The 23,512-nt window shown below is 49.9% G+C and overlaps 1 protein-coding gene across 1 annotated transcript in view; it reads right to left on the bottom strand.

Annotated features, from left to right (window-relative positions):
- Positions 1-23,512, bottom strand: part of LOC112267102 (membrane-associated phosphatidylinositol transfer protein 3) — a 99,049-nt gene that overhangs the window by 14,953 nt on the left and 60,584 nt on the right. The gene's annotated exons all lie outside the window — the stretch shown is intronic.

The raw sequence follows: 23,512 nt of genomic DNA, 5'->3' as shown, positions 1-23,512 counted from the left end.
AAGAGACCCTTGGCTACTCGCTCTCTGCCTGTGTGTAACACTTCTAACAAAAGCAGGCATACAGTTGTGTTCAACCTTCAACGAGCCTGTCAGCCTATTCCTACAGTACATGAACGAACCTCTTCAATAATACAACTTAGAGAATTGTATCAAGGCCATTCACAAAGCTCTTATCAATGCATTGATGACTGTCGTTTAAAAACAAAAAACTGTTAGAATCAGAATTGGGTTTAGTCCCAAATGGCACCGTATTCCCTATATACAGCACTACTTTTGACCAGAGTCCTATGGGCCCAAGCAGTGCACTACATTGGGAATAGGGTGCCATTTTGGACACAATGTTTATCATCCTTTCCCACATCCATTTCTGATTCTACAGGTTTACATATTAATGTGCTGATGAAGAGATGCCTAGCTAGCTGCCATGAACAGGATCCATCCATTAGGAGCGGCATGGCAAGAGAGAGGAGATAAGGCTGATTAAACAGATAAGCCCCTAAGCTAGCATCAGCAAGCTAGCATCTCTCCTCAAAGCTAATACAGCACACAGTAGTCTAACCTTGAGAGAAGGTTACACTTTCTCACATTCTCTCCCACTTCATCTAATGTCACAGAGCAGCGAAGACTGAAAAAGGCTCTCTTCAGAGAGGATTTGTGGAATTTCTGCTTAATTGCCCTCCCCTTGTCTTAATGGCCTGGGTTTACAGGGCACACAGTTTACAAAGCGAGGGAGAGACAGAGTCCGAGGGAGCGACAGAGACAGGGAGAGGGAGAGACAGAGACATATACAGAAGGAGAGGCAGAGACAGAAGGAGAGACAGAGGGAGAGACAGAGACATATACAGAAGGAGAGGCAGAGGGACAGACAGAGACATATACAGAAGGAGAGACAGAGACATATACAGAAGGGCAGAGACAGAAGGAGAGACAGAGGGACAGAGACATATACAGGAGGAGAGACAGAAGGAGAGAGACAGAAGGAGAGACATATACAGAAGGAGAGGCAGAGACAGAAGGAGAGACAGAGACAGAAGGAGAGGCAGGAGAGAAAGAGACAGAAGGAGAGACAGAAGGAGAGGCAGAAGGAGAGGCAGAGACAGAAGGAGAGACAGAGACAGAAGGAGAGACAGAGACAGAAGGAGAGACAGAAGGAGAGACAGAGGGAGAGACAGAAGGAGAGACAGAAGGAGAGACAGAGGGAGAGGCAGAGACAGAAGGAGAGACAGGAAGAGACAGAGACAGAGGAGAGGGAGAGACAGAGACATATACAGAAGGAGAGGGAGAGACAGAAGGAGAGGCAGAGACAGAAGGAGAGGCAGAGACAGAAGGAGAGACAGAGACAGAGGGAGAGACAGAAGGAGAGACAGAGGAAGACAGAAGAGACAGAAGGAGAGACAGAGGAGAGGCAGAGACAGAAGGAGAGGCAGAGAGACAGAGACATATACAGAGGAGGGAGAGACAGAGACATATACAGAAGGAGAGGCAGAGAGAGACAGAAGGAAAGACAGAGACATAAGGACAGAGGAAGAGACAGAGACATATACAGAAGGAGAGGCAGAGACAGAAGGAGAGGCAGAGACAGAAGGAGAGGCAGAGACAGAAGGAGAGACAGAGACAGAGGGAGAGACAGAAGACATAGACAGAAGGAGAGACAGAGACAGAGACAGAAGGAGAGAAGCCGAAGAGACAGAGACATATACAGAGGAGAGGGAGAGACAGAGACATATACAGAAGGAGAGACAGAGGGAGAGACAGAAGGAAAGACAGAGACATAGAGACAGAGGAAGAGACAGAGACATATACAGAAGGAGAGAGACAGAAGGAGAGGCAGAGACAGAAGGAGAGGCAGAACAGAAGAGAGACAGAGACAGAAGGAGAGACAGAGACAGAGGAGAGGGAGATACAGAGACATATACAGAAGGAGAGGTAGAGACAGAAGGAGAGACAGAGACAGAGACATATACAGAAGGAGAGGCAGAGACAGAGACACATACAGAAGGAGAGACAGAGACAGAAGGAGAGGCAGAGACAGAAGGAGAGACAGAGGAGAGACAGAGACATATACAGAAGGAGAGACAGAGACATATACAGAAGGAGAGGGAGAGACAGAGACATATACAGAAGGAGAGACAGAGACAGAAGGAGAGGCAGAGGGAGAGATAGAGACATATACAGAAGGAGAGGGAGAGACAGAGACATATACAGAAGGAGAGGGAGAGACAGAAGACAGATACAGAAGGAGAGGCAGAGAGACAGAGACATATACAGAAGAAGGAGAGACAGAGAGAGAGACAGAAGGAGAGACAGAGACATACAGAAGGAGAGGCAGAGACAGAAGGAGAGACAGAGACATATACAGAAGGAGAGGGAGAGGAGAGACACATACAGAAGGAGAGGCAGAGACAGAAGGAGAGGCAGAGACAGAAGGAGAGGGAGAGACAGAGACAGAGACAGAAGGAGAGGCAGAGACAGAGGGAGGACAGAGACAGAAGGAGAGGCAGAGACAGAAGGAGACAGAGAGAGAAGGAGAGACAGAAGGAGAGACAGAGACATATACAGAAGGAGAGGGAAAGACAGAGACATACAGAAGGAGAGGCAGAGACAGAGGGAGAGACAGATACATGTACAGAAGGAGAGACAGAGACAGAAGGAGAGACAGAAGGAGAGACAGCGACATATACAGAAGGAGAGGCAGAGACAGAAGACAGAGACAGAAGACAGAGACAGAAGGAGAGACAGAGATGTACAGAAGGAGAGACAGAGACAGAAGGAGAGACAGAAGGAGAGACAGAGACAGAAGGACAGATACAGAAGGAGAGGCAGAGACAGAAGGAGAGACAGAGACATACAGAAGGAGAGACAGAGACAGAAGGAGAGACAGAGACAGAAGGAGAGACAGAGACATACAGAAGGAGAGGCAGAGACAGAAGGAGAGACAGAGACAGAAGGAGAGACAGAGACAGAATACAGAAGGAGAGAGGAGACAGAAGGAGAGACAGAGACAGAAGGAGAGAGACAGAAGTAGAGACAGAAGGAGAGACAGAGACAGAAGGAGAGACAGAAGGAGAGGCAGAGACAGAAGGAGAGACAGAGACAGACAGAAGGAGAGAAGAAACAGAGACAGAGACAGAAGGAGAGAGAGACAGAAGGAGAGACAGAGACAGAAGGAGAGACAGAGACAGACAGAAGGAGAGACAGAAGGAGAGACAGAGACAGAAGGAGAGACAGAGACAGACAGAGAGGCAGACACAGAAGCAGAGACAGAAGGAGAGACAGAGACAGAAGGAGAGAGACAGAAGGAGAGGCAGAGACAGAAGGAGAGACAGAGGCAAAAGGAGAGACAGAAGACAGAAGGAGAGACAGAGACAGAAGGAGAGGCAGAAGGAGAGACAGAGGGAGAGACAGAGACATATACAGAAGGAGAGCAGAGACAGAAGGAGAGAGGCAAAAGAGACAGAAGGAGGAGAGACAGAGGGAGAGACAGAGACATATACAGAAGGAGAGGCAGAGACAGAAGGAGAGACAGAGACAGAAGGAGAGGCAGACACAGAAGGAGAGGCAGAGACAGAAGAAGAAACAGAAGGAGAGACAGAGACAGAAGGAGAGGCAGACAGAGACAGAAGGAGAGACAGAGACAGAAGGAGAGGCAGACACAGAAGAGAGACAGAAGGAGAGACAGAGACAGAAGGAGAGACAGAAGGAGAGGCAGAGACAGAAGGAGAGACAGAGGCAAAAGGAGAGACAGAGACAGAAGGAGAGACAGAGACAGATAGAGACAGAGGGAGAGACAGAGACAGAGACAGATACAGAAGGAGAGACAGAGACAGAAGGAGAGACAGAGACAGAAGGAGACAGAGACAGAGACAGAGACATATACAGAGAGAGACAAGACAGAAGGAGAGGCAGAGACAGAAGGAGAGACAGAGACAGAAGGAGAGGCAGACACAGAAGGAGAGGCAGAGACAGAAGAAGAAGACAGAAGGAGAGACAGAACAGAACAGAGGAGAGACAGAGACATAAGGAGAGACAGAAGGAGAGACAGAGACAGAAGGAGAGACAGAAGGAGAGAGCAGAGACAGAAGGAGAGACAGAGACAAAAAGGAGAGACAGAAGGAGACAGAAGGAGAGACAGAGACAGAAGGAGAAGGAGAGACAGAGGAGAGACAGAGACAGAGACAGAAGGAGAGACAGAGACAGGGAGAGGGCGGACAGAGACATAGACAGAAGGAGAGAGACAGGCAGAGACAGAAGGAGAGACAGAGACAGAAGGAGAGACAGAAGGAGAGACAGAGACATATACAGAAGAAGGAGAGACAGAAGGAGAGACAGAAGGAGGAAGAGACAGAAGGAGAGACAGAAGGAGAGACAGAGACAGAAGGAGAGGCAGAACAGAAGAGAGACAGAGACAGAAGGAGAGACAGATAGGAGAGAAGAGAGGAGAGACAGAAGGAGAGGCAGAGACAGAAGGAGATATACAGAAGGAGAGGCAGAGGGAGAGACAGAGACATAGACAGAGAAGGAGAGACAGAGACAGAAGGAGGCAGAGGGACAGAAGGAAAGACAGAGACATAAGAGAGACAGAGAGACATATACAGAAGGAGAGACAGAGACAGAAGGAGAGACAGAGACAGAAGGAGGCAGAGACAGAAGGAGAGGAGAGACAGGGAGAGCAGAGACAGAGACAGAAGGAGAGACAGAGGAGAGACAGAAGGAGAGACAGAAGAGGCAGAGGGAGAGACAGAGGAAGAGACATATACAGAGGAGAGAAGGAGAGACAGAAGACAGAGACAGAAGGAAAGAGACAGAGAGAGACAGAAGGAGAGACAGAGACATATACAGAAGGGAGAGACAGAGAGAGACAGAAGGAGAGACAGAGACAGAGGACATATACAGAAGGAGACAGAGGAACAGAGAGAAGGAGAGAGAGACAGAGACAGAAGGAGAGGCAGACAGAGGAGAGACAGAAAGAAGAGACAGAAGGAGAGACAGAGAAGAAGACAGGAGGCAGAAGGAGGCAGAGGCAGAGACAGAAGGAGAGACAGAGACAGAAGGAGAGACAGAGACAGAAGGAGACAGAGACAGAGGGAGAGACAGAAGGAGAGGCAGAGGAAGGAGAGGAGAGACAGAAGGAGAGACAGAGGAGAGACAGAGACATATACAGAAGGAGAGGCAGAGACAGAGACAGAGACATATACAGAGGAGAGGGAGAGACAGAAGGAGAGACAGAGGAGGAGAGACAGAGAGGAGAGACAGAAGGAAGGACAGAGACAGAAGAGAGACAGAGACAGAAGAGAGGCAGAGACATATACAGAAGGAGAGGAGAGACAGAAGGAGAGGCAGAGACATATACAGAAGGAGAGACAGAGACAGAAGGAGAGACAGAGACAGAGGGAGAGACAGAACATATACAGAAGGAGACAGAAGGAGAGACAGAGAGGAGAGACAGAAGGAGAGGACAGAGACAGAAGGAGAGACAGAGACAGAGGAGAGACAGAGACATATACAGAAGGAGAGAGAGAACAGAGACATAGACAGAAGAGACAGAAGGAGAGACAGAGACAAGGAGAGGCAGAGACAGAGGAGAGACAGAGACAGAGACAGAGACATATACAGAAGGAGAGGCAGAGACAGAAGGGAGAGACAGAGACAGAAGGAGAGGCAGAGACAGAAGGAGAGACAGAGGAGAGAAGAGAGAGAAGGAGAGACAGAGGGAGAGACAGAAGGAGAGAAGAGAGGGAGAGACAGAAGAGACAGAAGGAGAGACAGGAAGAGACAGAGACAGAGGGGAGGAGAGGAGACATAAGAGGGAGAGACAGAAGGAAGAGAGACAGAAGGAGAGACAGAGGGAGGCAGAGACAGAGACAGATACAGAAGGAGAGGAGAGACAGAGGAGAGAGGCAGAAGGAGGAGGGAGACAGAGACAGAAGGACAGAGAGGAGAGACAGAGACAGAAGGAGAGACAGAGACAGAGGGAAGGAGAGGGAGAGACAGAGAGATACAGAAGGAGAGGCAGAGACAGAAGAAGGAGAGACAGAGACATATACAGAAGGAGAGAGAGACAGAGACAGAAGGAGAGAGAGACAGAGAGGAGAGACAGAAGGAGAGACAGAGACAGAAGGAGAGACAGAGGACAGACAGAAGGAGGGAGAGACAGAAGGGAGAGACAGAGACAGAAGGAGAGACAGAGACAGAGACAGAGAGACAGAGACATATACAGAAGGAGAGACAGAGACAGAGGCAGAGGGAGAGACAGAGACATATACAGAAGGAGAGAGAGGGAGAGACAGAAGGAAGAGACAGAGACAGAGAGGAGAGGAGAGACAGAGACATACAGAAGGAGGAGAGGAGAGACAGAAGGAGAGGCAGAGACAGATAGAGACATATACAGAAGGAGAGGCAGAGACAGAGACAGATAGGGAGAGGGAGAGACAGAGAAGGAGAGGCAGAGACAGAGAGGCAGAGGAGAGACAGAGGAAGGAGAGAGACAGAGAGACAGAAGGAGACAGAAGAAGGAGAGGCAGAGACAGAGAGACAGATACAGAAGGAGAGACAGAGACAGAGGAGAGACAGAGACAGACAGAGAGACAGAGACAGAAGGAGAGACAGATACAGAAGGAGGAGACAGAGACATATACAGAAGGAGAGGGAGAGACAGAGACACATACAGAAGGAGAGGAGACAGAAGGAGAGACAGAAGACAGATGACAGAAGGAGGGGAGAGACAGAGACATATAAAAGGAGAGATAGAAGAAGAGAGACAGAGGAGAGACAGAGACAGAGACAGAAGAGACAGAGACAGAAGGAGAGACAGAGAGAAGGAGGGAGACAGAGACATATACAGAAGGAGAGGCAGAGACAGAAGGAGAGACAGAGACAGAAGGAGAGGGAGAGAGACAGATACAGAAGGAGAGACAGAGACAGAAGGAGAGACAGAGACATAGGAGAAGGAGAGGGAGAGACAGAGACATATACAGAAGGAAGGCAGAGAGGGAAGAGAGACAGAGACAGAAGGAGAGGAGAGACAGAAGTAGAGACAGAACAGAAGGAGAGACAGAGGAGAGACAGAGACATATAAAGGAGAGGCAGAGACAGAGAGACAGAGACAGAAGGAGAGGCAGAGGAAGAGACAGAGACATATACAGAAGGAGAGGCAGAGACAGAAGAGAGAGACAGAAGGAGAGACAGAGACAGAAGGAGAGACAGAGACAGAAGGAGAGACAGAGGGAGAGACAGAAGGAGGAGGACAGATACAGAAGGAGAGACAGAGACAGAAGGAGAGACAGAGAAGAAGAGACAGAGGAGAGACAGAGACATATACAGAAGGAAGAGACAGAAGGAGAGACAGAGACAGAAGGAGAGACAGAGACAGAAGGAGAGGCAGAGACAGAAGAAGGAGAGACAGAGACAGAGAGGAGAGACAGAAGACAGAGAAGGAGAGAGACAGAGAAGACATATACAGAAGGAGAGACAGAAGGAGAGACAGAGACAGAAGGAGAGAAGGAGAAGACAGAAGGAGACAGAGACAGAAGGAGGAGAGACAGAAGAGACAGACAGAAGGAGAGACAGAGACAGAGACAGACAGAAGGAGGCAGAGACAGAGACAGAAGGAGAGGCAGAGACAGAAGAGAGACAGAGACATATACAGAAGGAGAGACAGAGAGAGACAGAGACAGAAGACAGAGACAGAAGGAGAGACAGAAGGAGAGACAGAGAGAGACAGAAGAATATACAGAAGGAGAGGCAGAGACAGAAGAGACAGAGACAGAAGGAGAGACAGAGGGAGAGACAGAGACAGATACAGAAGGAGAGAGAGACAGAAGGAGAGACAGAGACAGAGACAGAAGGAGAGAAGAGAGACAGAGACATACAAAAGGAGAGACAGAGACAGAAGGAGAGACAGAGACAGAAGGAGAGGCAGACAGAAGGAGAGACAGAGACAGAAGGAGAGACAGAGGGAGAGACAGAGACATATACAGAAGGAGAGAGACAGAAGGAGACAGAGACAGAAGGAGAGGCAGAGGGAGAGACAGAAACATATACAGAAGGAGAGGCAGAGACAGAGGAGAGACAGAGGGACAGAAGGAGAGACAGAGAGACAGAAGGAGAGACAGAGACAGAAGGAGGAGAGACAGGAGAGACAGAGACATATACAGAAGGAGAGACAGAACAGAAGAGACAGAACAGAAGAGAGACAGAGAGACAGAGAAGAGAGACAGAGACATAAGGAGAGACAGAGACAGAAGGAGAGGCAGACACAGAAGACAGAAGGAGAGACAGAGACAGAAGGAGAGACAGAGACAGAGACAGAAGGAGAGACAGCAGAGACAGAAGGAGAGACAGAGACAGAAGAGGACAGGGGAGGGCAGACAGAGACAACAGAGGAGAGGCAGAGACAGAAGGAGAGACAGAGACAAGGAGAGGCAGAGACAGAAGGAGAGACAGAAGGAGGACAGAGACACAGAAGGAGAGGCAGAGACAGAGGAGATACAGAAGGAGGACAGAGACAGAGGGAGACAGACAGAGACAGAAGGAGAGGCAGAGACAGAAGGAGAGACAGAGACAGAAGGAGAGACAGAACATATACAGAGGAGACAGAGACAGAAGGAGACAGAGACAGAGACATAGGAAGGAGAGACAGAGGAGAAGGAGACAGACAGAAGGAGATAGACAGAGACAGAAGGAGAGGAAGAGAGACAGAAGGAGGCAGACACAGAAGGAGAGACAGAGAGAGAAGGAGAGACAGAAGGAGAGAGAGACTAAAAGGAGAGACAGAGACAGAAGGAGAGAGACAGATAGAGAGACAGAGAGAGACAGAGACATATACAGAAGGAGAGGCAGAGACAGAAGGAGAGACAGAGACATAAGGAGAAGGAGAAGGAGAGACAGAGGACAGAAGGAGACAGGACAGAAGGAGAGAGACGGAGAGACAGAACAAGGAGAAGACAGAGACAGAAGAAGGAGAGGCAGAGACAGAAGAGGAGAGACAGAGACAGAAGGAGAGACAGAGACAGAAGGAGGAGACAGAGACAGATACAGAAGAGACAGAGACATATACAGAGAGACAGAGGACAGACAGAGAGGAGAGACAGAAGTAGAGACAGAAGGAGAGACAGAGGAGAGACAGAGACAGAGAAGGAAGAGGGAGAGACAGAGACAGAAGAGAGACAGAGACAAAAGGAGAGACAGAGACAGAAGAGAGAGACAGAAGGAGAGGCAGAGAGAGAAGGAGAGACAGAGACAGAAGGAGAGCAGAGACAGAAGACAGAAGGAGAGACAGAGACAGAAGGAGAGAGGCAGAGGGACAGAGAGAGACATATACAGAAGGAGAGACAGAAGGAGAGACAGAGACATATACAGGAAGGAGACAGAGACAGAAGGAGGGAGAGACAGAGACAGAAGGAGAGACAGAGACAGAAGAGGAAGACAGAAGGAGAGACAGAGACAGAAGGAGGAGGCAGACATATACAGAAGGAGAGACAGAGACAGAAGGAGAGACAGAAGGAGAGACAGAGACAGAAGGAGAGAGAGACAGAAGGAGAGACAGAGACAGAAGGAGAGAAGGAGAGAGACAGAGGCAGAGACAGAAGGAGACAGAAGAGAGACAGAAGAGAGACAGAAGGAGAGACAGAACAGAAGGAGACAGAGGGAGAGACAGAGACATAGACAGACAGAAGACAGAGAGGACAGAGACAGAAGAGAGAGACAGAAGAGAGAGAAGGAGAGACAGAAGGAGAGACAGAAGGAGAGGCAGAGACAGAAGGAGAGACAGAGACACAGAAGGAGAGACAGAGACAGAAGGAGGAGAGACAGAGAGGAGGGCGAGACAGAAGAGAGACAGAAGGAGAGGCAGAGACAGAAGGAGAGACAGAGACAGAAGGAGAAGGAGAGAAGGAGAGACAGAGACAGAAGGAGAGAGACATATACAGAAGGAGAGGCAGAGACAGAAGGAGAGACAGAGACAGAGAGACAGAGACAGAAGGAGAGGCAGAGACAGAAGGAGAGACAGAGACAGAAGAGAGACAGAAGGAGGAGAGACAGAGACAGATAGAGGCAGAGGAAGGAGAGACAGAAGGAGAGACAGAGACAGAAGGAGAGACAGAAGAGAGGCAGAGACAGAAGGAGAGACAGAAAGGAGAGGCAGAGACAGAAGGAGAGAGAAGGAGAGAAGGAGAGGCAGAGACAGAAGGAGAGACAGAAGGAGAGGCAGAGACAGAAGGAGAGACAGAAGGAGAGACAGAGACAGAAGGAGGAGAGACAGAGACAGAAGGAGAGACAGAAGGACAGAGACAGAGGAGAGACAGAAGGAGAGGCAGAGACAGAAGGAGAGACAGAGACAGAGACAGATACAGAAGAGACAGAGAGGCAGAGACAGAAGGAGAGACAGAAGGAGAGACAGAGACAGAAGGAGAGGCAGAGACAGAAGGAGAGAGAGACAGAAGGAGGAGAGACAGAGACAGAGACAGAAGGAGAGGCAGAGACAGAAGGAGAGACAGAGACAGAAGGAGAGGCAGAGACAGAAGGGAGAGACAGAGACAGAAGGAGGCAGAGACAGAAGGAGGCAGAGACAGAAGGAGAGACAGAGACAGAAGGAGAGAGAGACAGAAGGACAGATACAGAAGGAGAGACAGAGACAGAAGGAGAGAGAGACAGAAGGAGAGACAGAGACAGAAGGAGAGGCAGACAGAAGGAGGCAGAGACAGAAGGAGAGACAGAGAGAAGAGAGACAGAAGGAGAGGCAGAGACAGAAGGAGGCAGAGACAGAAGGAGAGGCAGAGACAGAAGGAGAGACAGAGACAGAAGGAGAGGCAGAGACAGAAGAGACAGAAGAGGAGAGACAGAGACAGAGACAGAGACAGAAGGAGAGGCAGAGACAGAAGGAGAGAGGAGACAGAAGGAGGACAGAGACAGAAGGAGAGAAGAGACAGAAGGAGAGGCAGAGACAGAAGGAGAGAGGACAGAGGGAGAGACAGAAGAGGCAGACAGAAGGAGAGGCAGACAGAAGGAGACAGATAGAGACAGAAGGAGACAGAAGAGAGGCAGAGACAGAGAGAGACAGAGGAGGCAGGCAGAAGGAGGAGACAGAAGGAGAGGCAGAGATAGAAGAGGCAGAGACAGAAGGAGAGGACAGAGACAGAAGGGACAGAAGGAGAGGCAGACACAGAAGGAGAGACAGAAGGAGAGGCAGAGACAGAAGGAGAGACAGAAGGAGAGACAGAGGCAGAAGGAGAGGCAGAGACAGAGACAGAAGGAGGAGAGACAGATACAGAGGAGAGAGACAGAGACAAGGAGAGACAGAGGAGAGAGACAGAAGGAGAGACAGAAGGAGAGACAGAAGGAGAGACAGAGACAGAGACAGAAGGAGAGGCAGAGACAGAGAGACAGAGACAGAGACAGAAGGAGAGGCAGAGGAGGAGACAGAGACATATACAGAAGGAGGACAGAGACAGAAGGAGAGACAGAGACAGAAGGAGAGGCAGAGACAGAAGGAGAGGAGAAGGAGAGACAGAGACAGAGACAGAGACAGAGACAGGCAGAAGGAGAGACAGAAGGAGATAGACAGAAGAGGAGACAGAGACAGAAGGAGAGAGGGAGAGACAGAGACATATACAGAAGGAGAGACAGAAGGAGAGACAGAAGGAGAGACAGAGACAGACAGACAGAGACAGACAGAAGGAGAGGCAGAGACAGAGGAGAGACAGAAGAAGGAGAGACAGAGACAGAGAAGGAGAGGACAGAGACATACAAAAGGAGAGGCAGAGACAGAAGGAGAGACAGAGAGAGGCGGGAGACATAGACAGAAGAGATAGAAGGAGAGACAGAGACAGAAGGAGAGAAGGAAGGAGAGCAGAGGGAGAGACAGAGACATATACAGAAGAGAGGCAGAGACAGAAGGAGAGACAGAGACAGAAGGAGAGACAGAAGGAGAGACAGAGGAAGGAGGAGACAGAGACATACAGAAGGAGAGAGAGACAGAGACATATACAGAAGACAGAGAGGCAGAGACAGAAGGAGAGACAGAGACAGAGAGAGACATATACAGAAGGAGGAGACAGAGACAGAAGGAGAGACAGAGACAGAAGGAGGCAGAGAGACAGAAGGAGAGACAGACAGAGACAGAAGGAGAGACAGAGACAGAAGGAGAGGCAGAGACAGAAGGAGAGAGACAGAAGGAGGACAGACACAGAAGGAGAGGCAGAGACAGAAGGAGAGACAGAGACAGAAGGAGAGAGAGACAGAAGGAGAGACAGAGACATATACAGAAGGAGAGGCAGCAGAAGGAGAGACAGAGACAGAAGGAGAGACAGAGACAGAAGGAGAGACAGAGAGACAGAAGGAGAGACAGAGACAGAAGGAGAGGCAGACACAGAAGACAGAAGGAGAGACAGAGAAACAGAGACAGACAGAAGGAGAGGCAGAGACAGAAGGAGAGACAGAGACAAAGGAGAGACAGAGACAGAAGGAGAGACAGAGACAGATACAGAGAGACAGAAGGGAGAGGAGATACACAGAAGTAGAGACAGAAGGAGAGACAGAGACAGAAGGAGAGACAGAAGGAGAGAGAAGGAGAGACAGAGACAAAAGAAGGAGAGGCAGAGACAGAAGGAGAGACAGAGACAGAAAGGAGAGACAGACAGAGGAGAGACAGAGACAGAAGGAGAGGCAGAGACAGAAGGAGAGACAGAAAGGAGAGACAGAGACAGAAGGAGAGACAGAGACAGAAGAGAAACAGAAGGAGGACAGAGACAGAAGGAGAGACAGAGACAGAAGGAGAGACAGAGACAGAAGGAGGCAGAGGGAGAGACAGAGATAAGAAGAAACAGAAGGAGAGGCAGAGACAGAAGGAGAGACAGAGAGAGGCAGAAGAAACAGAAGGAGAGACAGAAGACAGAAGAGAGACAGAGACAGAAGGACAGAGACAGAAGGAGAGGCAGAGAGACAGAGACATAAGAAGAAACAGAAGGAGAGACAGAAGAAGAGAGACAGAGACAGAAGAAGAGAGGAGACACAGAAGGAGGCAGAGACAGAAGGAGAGACAGAGACAGAAGGAGAGGCAGAGGGAGAGACAGAGACAGAAGGAGGAGAGACAGAAGGAGAGACAGAGACAGAAGGAGAGGCAGACACAGAAGGAGAGGAGAGACAGAGACAGAAGGAGAGGCAGAGGAGAGACAGAGACAGAAGGAGAGCAGAGACAGAAGGAGAGACAGAGACAGAAGGAGATAGAGACAGAATAGAGGCAGAGACAGAACAGAAGAAGGAGAGACAGAGACAGAAGGAGAGACAGAAGGAGAGACAGAGACAGAAGGAGAGACAGAGACAGAAGGAGGCAGACACAGAAGGAGAGACAGAGACAGAAGGACAGAGGCAGAGACAGAAGGAGGGAGAGACAGAGACAGAAGGAGAGGCAGAGACAGAAGGAGACAGAGACAGAAGAGACAGAAGGAGGCAGAGACAGAAGGAGGAGAGACAGAGACAGAAGGAGAGGCAGAGACAGAAGGAGAGACAGAGACAGAAGGAGAGGCAGAGACAGAAGGAGAGGCAGAGGCAGAGAGACAGAAGGAGAGACAGAGGCAGAAGGAGAGACAGAGACAGAAGAGACAGAGGCAGAGACAGAAGGAGAGACAGAAGACAGAAGGAAGGAGGCAGACAGAGGCAGGAGAGACAGAGACAGAGAGGACAGACACAGAGACAGAAGGAGAGGCAGAGGGACATGAAGGAGAGGCAGAAGAAGAGAGACAGAGACAGAGACATATACAGAGAGAGCAGAGACAGAAGGAGGAGACAGAGACAGAAGGAGGCAGAGACAGAAGGAGAGACAGAACAGAAGGAGAGAGACAGAAGGAGAGACAGAGACAGAAGGAGAGGCAGAGACAGAAGGAGAGGCAGAGACAGAAGGAGAGACAGAGGAGAGACAGAGACATATACAGAAGGAGGCAGAGACAGAAGGAGAGACAGACAGAAGGAGAGACAGAGACAGAAGGAGAGACAGAAGGAGAGAGACAGAAGGAGAGGCAGAGACAGAAGGAGAGACAGAGACAGAAGGAGAGACAGAGGAGAGAAGGAGAGACAGAAGGAGAGGCAGAGACAGAAGGAGAGACAGAAGGAGAGACAGAGACAGAAGGAGAGACAGAAGGAGAGGCAGAGACAGAAGGAGAGACAGAGGCAGAAGGAGAGGCAGAGGAGAGACAGAAAGGAGAGACAGAGACAGAAGGAGACAGAAGGACAGACTAGAGACAGAAGAGACAGAGAGAGACAGAGACATAGACAGAAGGACAGGCAGAGACAGAAGGAGAGAGACAGAGACAGAAGGAGAGAGGACAGAAGGAGAGACATATACAGAAGGAGAGGCAGAGACAGAAGGAGACAGAGACAGAAGGAGAGGCAGAGACAGAAGGAGAGACAGAAGGAGAGGAGAGAGGAGAGACAGAGACAGAAGGAGACAGAGACAGAGGAGAGAGAGACATATACAGAAGGAGAGACAGAGACAGAAGGAGACAGAGACAGAAGGAGAGACAGAAGGAGAGACAGAGACAGAAGGAGAGACAGAGACAGAAGGAGAGACAGAGACAGAAGGAGAAGGAGAGACAGATACAGATACAGAGACACATGAGAGACAGAGACATATACAGAAGGAGAGACAGAGACAGAGGAGGAGAGACAGAAGAGACAGAAGGAGAGACAGAGACAGAAGAGAGACAGAGACAGAAGGAGAGACAGAGAGAGACAGAGACAGAAGGAGAGACAGAGACAGAAGGAGAGACAGAGACATATACAGAAGGAGAGGAAGAGACAGAAGGAGAGACAGAGACAGAAGGAGAGACAGAGACAGAAGGAGAGAAGGAGAGACAGAAGGAGAGAAGAGACAGAGGAGAGGCAGAGGAGAGACAGATACATATACAGAAGGAGAGACAGAGACAGAAGGAGAGGCAGAGGAGAGAGAGACATATACAGAAGGAGAGGCAGAAGGAGAGACAGAGACAGAAGGAGAGGCAGAGGGAGAGACAGAGACAGAGGAGAGACAGAGACAGAGACAGAGAGACAGGAGAGACAGAGACAGAAGGAGAGACAGAAGACAGAAGGAGAGACAGAGGAGAGAGACAGAAGAGAGAAGGAGAGAGAGACAGAAGGAAGAGGCAGAGACAGAAGGAGAGACAGAAGGAGAGACAGAGACATATACAGAAGGAGAGGCAGAGACAGAAGGAGAGACAGAGACAGAAGGAGAGACAGAGACAGAGGACAGAGACATATACAGAAGGAGAGACAGAGACAGATACAGAAGGACAGAGACAGAGACAGAGACAGAAGGAGAGACAGAGACATATACAGGAGAGGCAGAGACAGAGAGAGACAGAGACAGAAGGAGAGACAGAGACAGAACATATACAGAAGGAGAGACAGAGACAGAAGGAGAGACAGAAGAAGAGAGACAGAGACAGAGACAGAAGGAGGGAAAGACAGAGACAGAGGAGACAGAGACAGAAGGCAGAAGGAGAGGGAGAGACAGAGGACAGACAGAAGGAGATACAGAGACAGAAGGAGAGACAGAAGGAGAGACAGAGACAGAAGGAGAGACAGAAGGAGAGAGACAGAGACAGAAGGAGAGACAGAAGACATACAGAAGGAGAGACAGAGACAGAAGGAGAGACAGAGACATATACAGAAGGAGAGGCAGAGACAGAAGGAGAGACAGAGACAGAAGGAGAGACAGAGACAGAAGGAGAGACAGATACATATACAGAAGGAGAGACAGAGACAGAAGGAGAGACAGAGACAGAAGGAGAGACAGAAGGAGAGACAGAGACAGAAGGAGAGACAGATACATATACAGAAGGAGAGACAGATACATATACAGAAGGAGAGAGAGAAACAGAAGGAGAGATACAGAAGGAGAGGCAGAGACAGAAGGAGAGACAGAGACAGAAGGAGAGACAGAGACAGAAGGAGAGACAGATACAGAAGGAGAGACAGAGACAGAAGGAGAGACAGAGACAGAAGGAGAGGCAGACACAGAAGAGAGACAGAAGGAGAGAGAGACAGAAGGAGAGACATATACAGAAGGAGAGAGATACATATACAGAGAGGCAGAGACAGAAGAGAGAGACAGAAGGAGAGAGAGAGACAGAAGGAGAGACAGAGACAGAAGGAGAGACAGAGACAGAAGGAGAGACAGAGACATATACAGAAGGAGAGACAGAGACAGAAGGAGAGACAGAGACAGAAGGAGAGGCAGAGACAGAAGGAGAGACAGATAAGGAGAGACAGAGACAGAACAGAAGGAGGCAGAAGAGACAGGACATATAAGAGACAGAGACAGAAGGAGAGACAGACACAGAAGGAGGAGGCAGAGACAGAAGGAGAGACAGAAGGAGAGGAAGAGACAGAAGAGACAGACAGAGACAAAGGAGAGACAGAGACAGAAGGAGAGACAGAGACAGAAGGAGAGAGAGACAGATACAGAAGAGAGACAGAGACAGAAGGAGAGACAGAGACAGAAGGAGAGGCAGAGACAGAAGGGAGAGACAGATACAGAGAGACAGAGACAGAAGGAGACAGAAGGAGAGAGACAGAGACAGAAGGAGAGGCAGAGACAGAAGAAGAAGGCAGAGACAGAAGGAGAGACAGAGACAGAAGAGACAGAGGCAGAGGGAGAGACAGAAGAGAGAAGGAGAGACAGAGGGAGAGACAGAGACAGAAGGAAAGGAGAGACAGAGAGAGAGAAGGAGAGAGAGGAGAGACAGAGACAGATACAGGAGAGGCAGACAGGAGGAGAGACAGAGGGAGAGACAGAGACAGAAGGAGAGGCAGAGACAGAGACAGAAGACAGAAGGAGAGAGGGAGAGACAGAGACAGAGGAAGGAGAGGCAGAGACAGAAGGAGAGACAGACAGAAGGAGAGGCAGAGACAGAAGGAGAGACAGAAGGAGAGGAAGAGAACAGAAGGAGAGACAGAGACAGAAGGAGAGAGAGACAGAAGGAGAGACAGAGACAGAAGGAGAGACAGAGACAGAAGGAGAGACAGAGACATATACAGAGGGGAGAGACAGAGACATACAGGAGAGGCAGAGACAGAAGGAGAGACAGAAGGAGAGAGACAGAGAGAAACAGAAGGAGAGACAGAGACAGAAGGAGAGGCAGACACAGAAGGAGAGACAGAAGACAGACAGGAGAGAGAGGAGACAGAAGGAGAGACAGAGGCAGAAGGAGAGACAGAGACAGAAGGAGAGACAGAGAGAGACAGAGACATATACAGAAGGAGAGGCAGAGACAGAAGGAGAGACAGAGACAGGAGGCAGAGGAGAGACAGAGACATATACAGAAGGAGAGGCAGAAGAAGGAGAGACAGAGACAGAAGGAGAGGCAGAGACAGAAGGAGGCAGACAGAAGGAGAGACAGAGACAGAAGGAGAGGCAGAGGGAGAGACAGAGACATATACAGAAGGAGAGACAGAGACAGAAGGAGAGACAGAAGAAGAGAGGCAGAGACAGAAGGAGAGACAGAAGGAGAGGCAGAGGAGAGACAGAGACAGAAGGAGGCAGAGACAGAAGGAGAGACAGAAGGAGAGACAGAAGGAGAGACAGAAGGAGAGACAGAGACAGAAGGAGAGGCAGAGACAGAGGAGAGACAGAAGGAGAGGCAGAGACAGAGAGACAGAGACAGAAGGAGAGGCAGAGACAGAAGGACAGAGACAGAAGGAGAGAAGGAGGCAGAGACAGAAGGAGAGACAGAAGGAGAGAGACAGAGACAGGAGAGACAGAGACAGAAGGAGAGACAGAGACAGAAGGAGAGACAGAGACAGAAGGAGAGACAGAAGGAGAGAAGGAGAGACAGAAGGAGAGACAGAAGAGAGGCAGAGACAGAAGGAGAGACAGAAGGAGAGAGAGGAGAGACAGAAGGAGAGGCAGAAGGAGGAGACAGAAGGAGAGACAGAAGGAGAGGCAGAGACAGAAGGAGAGGCAGAGACAGAAGGAGAGACAGAAGGAGAGGCAGAGACAGAAGGAGAGACAGAAGGAGAGGCAGAGACAGAAGGAGAGACAGAAGGAGAGAGACAGAGACAGAAGGAGAGGCAGAGACAGAAGGAGAGACAGAAGGAGGAGAGACAGAAGGAGAGACAGAAGGAGGGCAGAGACAGAAGGAGAGACAGAAGGAGAGGCAGAGACAGAAGGAGAGACAGAAGGAGAGGCAGAGACAGAAGGAGAGACAGAAGGAGACAGAGACAGAAGGAGAGACAGAAGGAGAGGAGAGACAGAGACAGACAGAAGGAGAGGCAGAGACAAGGAGAGACAGAAGGAGAGGCAGAGACAGAGAGACAGAGAGAGGCAGAGACAGAAGGAGAGACAGAAGGAGAGGAGAGACAGAGGAGAGAGACATACAGAAGGAGAGGCAGAGGAGAGACAGAAGGAGAGGCAGAGACAGAAGGAGAGACAGAAGGAGAGGCAGAGACAGAAGGAGACAGAGACAGAGACAGAAGGAGAGGAGAGACAGAAGGAGAGCAGAGACAGAAGGAAGGAGACAGAGACAGAGGAGACAGAAGGAGAGACAGAAGGAGAGGCAGAGACAGAAGGAGAGACAGAGACAGAAGGAGAGACAGAGGCAGAGACAGAGAGACAGAAGGAGAGGCAGAGACAGAAGGAGAAACAGAGACAGAAGGAGAGACAGAAGGAGAGCAGAACAGAGACAGAGACAGAAGGAGAGACAGAAGGAGAGACAGAAGGAGAGAGGCAGAGACAGAAGGAGAGGCAGAAGGAGAGAGAGACAGAAGGAGAGACAGAAGAAGGAGAAGGAGACAGAGACAGAGGGCGAGACAGAAGGAGAGGCAGAGACAGAAGGAGAGACAGAGACAGAGGGCAGAGACAGAAGGAGAGACAGAAGGAGAGGCAGAGACAGAAAGAGAGAAGGAGAGGCAGAGACAGAAGGAGAGACAGAGACAGAAGGAGAGACAGAAGGAGATAAGGACAGAAGACAGAAGGAGACAGAGACAGAAGGAGAGAGAGGCAGAGACAGAAGGAGAGACAGAAGGAGAGGCAGAGACAGAAGGAGAGACAGAAGGAGAGGCAGAGACAGAAGGAGAGACAGAAGGAGAGAGAGACAGAAGGAGAGACAGAAGGAGAGGCAGAAGGAGAGACAGAAGGAGAGGCAGAGACAGAAGGAGAGACAGAAGGAGAGACAGAAGGAGAGACAGAAGGAGGCAGAGACAGAAGGAGAGACAGAAGGAGAGAGACAGAAGGAGAGACAGAAGGAGAGGCAGAGGAAGGAGAGACAGAAGGAGAGAGACAGAGAGAGACAGAGAGGAGGCAGAGACAGAGAGGAGACAGAAGGAGAGGCAGAGACAGAAGGAGAGACAGAAGGAGAGACAGAGAGGAGAGACAGAAGGAGGCAGAGACAGAAGGAGAGACAGAAGGAGAGGCAGAGGGAGAGACAGAAGGAGAGACAGAAGGAGAGGCAGAGACAGAAGGAGAGACAGAAGGAGGAGAGACAGAAGGAGAGGCAGAAGGAGGCAGACAGAAGGAGAGACAGAAGGAGAGGCAGAGACAGAAGGAGAGGCAGAGGGAGAGAAGGAGAGGCAGAAGGAGAGGCAGAGACAGAAGGAGAGACAGAAGGAGAGACAGAAGGAGAGAAGAAGAGGCAGAGACAGAAGGAGAGGCAGAAGGAGAAGCAGAGACAGAAGGAGAGACAGAAGGAGAGGCAGAGACAGAAGGAGAGACAGAAGGAGAGGCAGAGACAGAAGGAGAGGCAGAGACAGAAGGAGAGGCAGAGACAGAAGGAGAGACAGAAGGAGAGAGAGACAGAAGGAGAGGCAGAGACAGAAGGAGAGGCAGAGACAGAAGGAGGCAGAGACAGAGACAGAAGGAGAGACAGAGACAGAAGAGAGCAGAGACAGAAGGAGAGGCAGAGACAGAAGAGAGGCAGAAGGAGAGAGACAGAAGGAGAGACAGAAGGAGAGACAGAAGGAGAGGCAGAGACAGAAGGAGAGACAGAAGGAGAGGCAGAGACAGAAGGAGAGAGAAGGAGAGGCAGAAGGAGAGACAGAGAGGGAGAGGCAGAGACAGAAGGAGAGACAGAGGAGAAGGCAGAGACAGAAGGGAGAGACAGAAGGAGAGACAGAAGAGAGGCAGAGACAGAAGGAGAGGCAGAGACAGAAGGAAGACAGAGACAGAAGGAGAGGCAGAGACAGAAGGAGAGACAGAGACAGAAGGAGAGGCAGAGACAGAAGGAGAGACAGAGACAGAAGGAGAGAGACAGAAGAGGAAAGAGAGGGAGAGACAGAAGGAGAGGCAGAGACAGAAGGAGAGACAGAGACAGAGGAGAGACAGAAGGAGAGACAGAAGGTGAGACAGAGGGAGAGGCAGAGACAGACGGAGAGACAGCCGGAGAGACAGGGGGAGATGCAGAGGCACAGCTCACAGTGAGCTTAATTAGGCAAAGATGTGTGGAGTGAAGTGAGAGCTGCTGCTCTCTGGCTGTGTGTGCTATGAATATACAGAATAATGAGTGGTATCTCCTTGTCCTCAGGTCACTTCAGGTCAAACTCCCTGTCCTCAGGTCACTGTCAGGTCAAACTCCCTGTAGGTCCCTGTCCTCAGGTCACTGTCAGGTCAAACTCCCTGTCGGTCCCTGTCCTCAGGTCACTGTCAGGTCAAACTCCCTGTCGGTCCCTGGGTCCTCAGGTCACTGTCAGGTCAAACTCCCTGCAGGTCCCTGTCCTCAGGTCACTGTCAGGTCAAACTCCCTGTCGGTCCCTGTCCTCAGATCACTGTCAGGTCAAACTCCCTGTCGGCCCCTGTGCTAAGGTCACTGTCAGGTCAAACTCCCTGTCGATCCCTGTCCTTAGGTCACTGTCAGGTCAAACTCCCTGTAGGTCCCTGTCCTCAGATCACTGTCAGGTCAAACTCCCTGTCGGTCCCTGTCCTCAGATCACTGTCAGGTCAAACTCCCTGTCGGTCCCTGTCCTCAGATCACTGTCAGGTCAAACTCCCTGTCAGTCCCTGTCCTCAGGTCACTGTCAGGTCAAACTCCCTGTCGTTCCCTGTCCTCAGATCACTGTCAGGTCAAACTCCCTGTAGGTCCCTGTCCTCAGATCACTGTCAGGTCAAATTCCCTGTCGGTCCCTGTCCTCAGGTCACTGTCAGGTCAAACTCCCTGTCGTTCCCTGTCCTCAGATCACTGTCAGGTCAAACTCCCTGTCGGTCCCTGTCCTCAGCTAAAATAATACAAGACCAGCACCATCAGGGAAGCCATTTTAAGACATCACTTGAGTTTGAGTTGTTTATTAGTTTAACTGTAGACACTGTTTTGTATATCTTCAACTGTCACAGAGGAAATGTGTTGTGTCACAGGAAAATAAATACATTGAGGTGCTTTACTTGTTGTCACTTGTTAATTGGATGTGCGATGGTGAAGAGTCAGACTGACTGGTTCACATCCTCATTCTGTGTGTGTGCATGAGAGCGCTTGTGTGCTTGTGTATCTGTGTGTGTGTGTGTGTGTGTTAGGTGTGTGTGTTCCACCACTCAAGCCTCTCATTACAGCTCTCCTCCTGACACCTAGCAGCTCGCCAGCGGCGGCTGGTCCCTTCATTAGGAGAAAGCCCATAATGAGCTCTCAGGGCCTCTCAGGATCACCATGGGCCTTGCCCAGACACCAAGAAGGTGGTGTCCTAAATGGAACCCTATTCCCTACATAGGGCACCACTTTTAACACTATGGGCCCTATGTAGGGAATAGGGTGCCATTTGTGACACAACCCAAGAGAACAGCACCGGTTATCAGGAGAAAAACACACAACACAAACACGCCAGCTCATTGTGTTCTACACACAGGGAATCACGCTCTGACCTCCACAGAGGCCTGTTTAGACTGGAGCTGCTCTTTGACGCGTTAAGAGGCTAGAGCCCATCCACTCCCTAGTGTCAAATCCCAGCAGGAGATTGAATTAGCGGCACAGCAGCAATCTCTTTTCCCACCATCGCCTCTGCATTGTATTCCTCGGATGTTGTTGTGGCTGATGTTTATAATGGCATGCCTAAAAACACAATTTAATGGCAGTGGCATCAATTAATATGTGTGTGTGTGTGTGTGTGGGGGGCATGCACAGTGCACACTTGTATGTGTGTGGGTGTGTTTATGCGGCCACACACGTGTATTTGTGTTTGTATGTGCCCGTCTAGGAATACACTCAGAAAATGAACTGTATAAACTGTAACTCAGCAAAATCTTCGAAATTGTTGCATGTTGTGTTTATATTTTTGTTCAGTATAGAAAGCACCTTTTTCGAAGAGTGTACATGGAGCAGCGATTTAGAAATGTGGCAATAACTCACACACACACACACACACACACACACACACACACACACACACACACACACACACACACACACACACACACACACACACACACACACACACACACACACACACACACACACACACACACACACACACACACACACATACACACACACACACACACACACACACATACACACACACACACATACACACACACACACACACACACACACACACACACACACACACACACACACACACACACACACACACACACACACACACACACACACACACACACACACACACATACACACACGGAGTCCCGGGGATGTTGTTCCTTCCTGGCCGTTGCTTTGCCTGCAGGAGGCAGGCAGAAAGATGTCAAGACAGCTGCTGAGGCAACACTACATCTATTTAAGCTCTCGCCTCCAGTCTCTATCTCTCACCAACGCCAATCACCGCCCCAGACAGACGGACGACTCAGTTTGCATCCCAAACAGCACCCTATTCCCTGCTGATCAAAGTAGTGCACTATGTGGGGAATAAGTTGCTAATGGGACGCAGCCTCAGAACCCAGTCTCCCGGTTCCCAGTCCACACATACTAACTAGTGGAAATATAGACACAAACATTTTCACTGGCATATCAATGCAAAATAGCTGTGCAAAACAAAGTGACATTCTACCAGAGACAACATATAGATTTGGAAGCTGAAACATGATTCCCCCTGAAAGCCTGGCAGCTTTAAATACAACATGAAAACATTAGTCTCTGTGCAGACAGCAGCCTGACATATACTGCCGACAATCGCCCGAAAACAGAACAGAACAGAGAGATGCTGCTTCTGCCTCCTCCTCAGAACAGGAAAAACTGAAGATAGTCTACAAAGTCTTCTAGTTTTCACCTGCCCAGGGTCTTCATTACTTAACGGAGGTGCTTTAAAGAAGAGGATCCAAAGAGAGTGAAAACCTCTTTAAGGCTTATGTGATTGAAGACTTGCAGGCAGCCATCATCATCTGCTTTCAAGACAGCCAGTTACAGTAACTACTGTACATGTAGAAGATGTTTTGATCAACATTGACAGGCGGGCAGCAGCTTATTCTGGAGGTAACTGATACCTCAAACGTATCATCTTTAATTCAGTTCCCTCTATGCCACAACCAGATAGACACAGGAGCCCAATAATAACAATGGTCGTTAATTAGGTAAAGACCATAGCGAGTCAT

The sequence above is a fragment of the Oncorhynchus tshawytscha genome, linkage group LG14 (assembly GCF_018296145.1).
Source record: "Oncorhynchus tshawytscha isolate Ot180627B linkage group LG14, Otsh_v2.0, whole genome shotgun sequence".
NCBI lineage: Eukaryota > Metazoa > Chordata > Actinopteri > Salmoniformes > Salmonidae > Oncorhynchus > Oncorhynchus tshawytscha.
The sequence above is the reverse complement of the archived record's forward strand: the minus strand, read 5'-3'. Positions and strand labels throughout refer to the sequence as shown.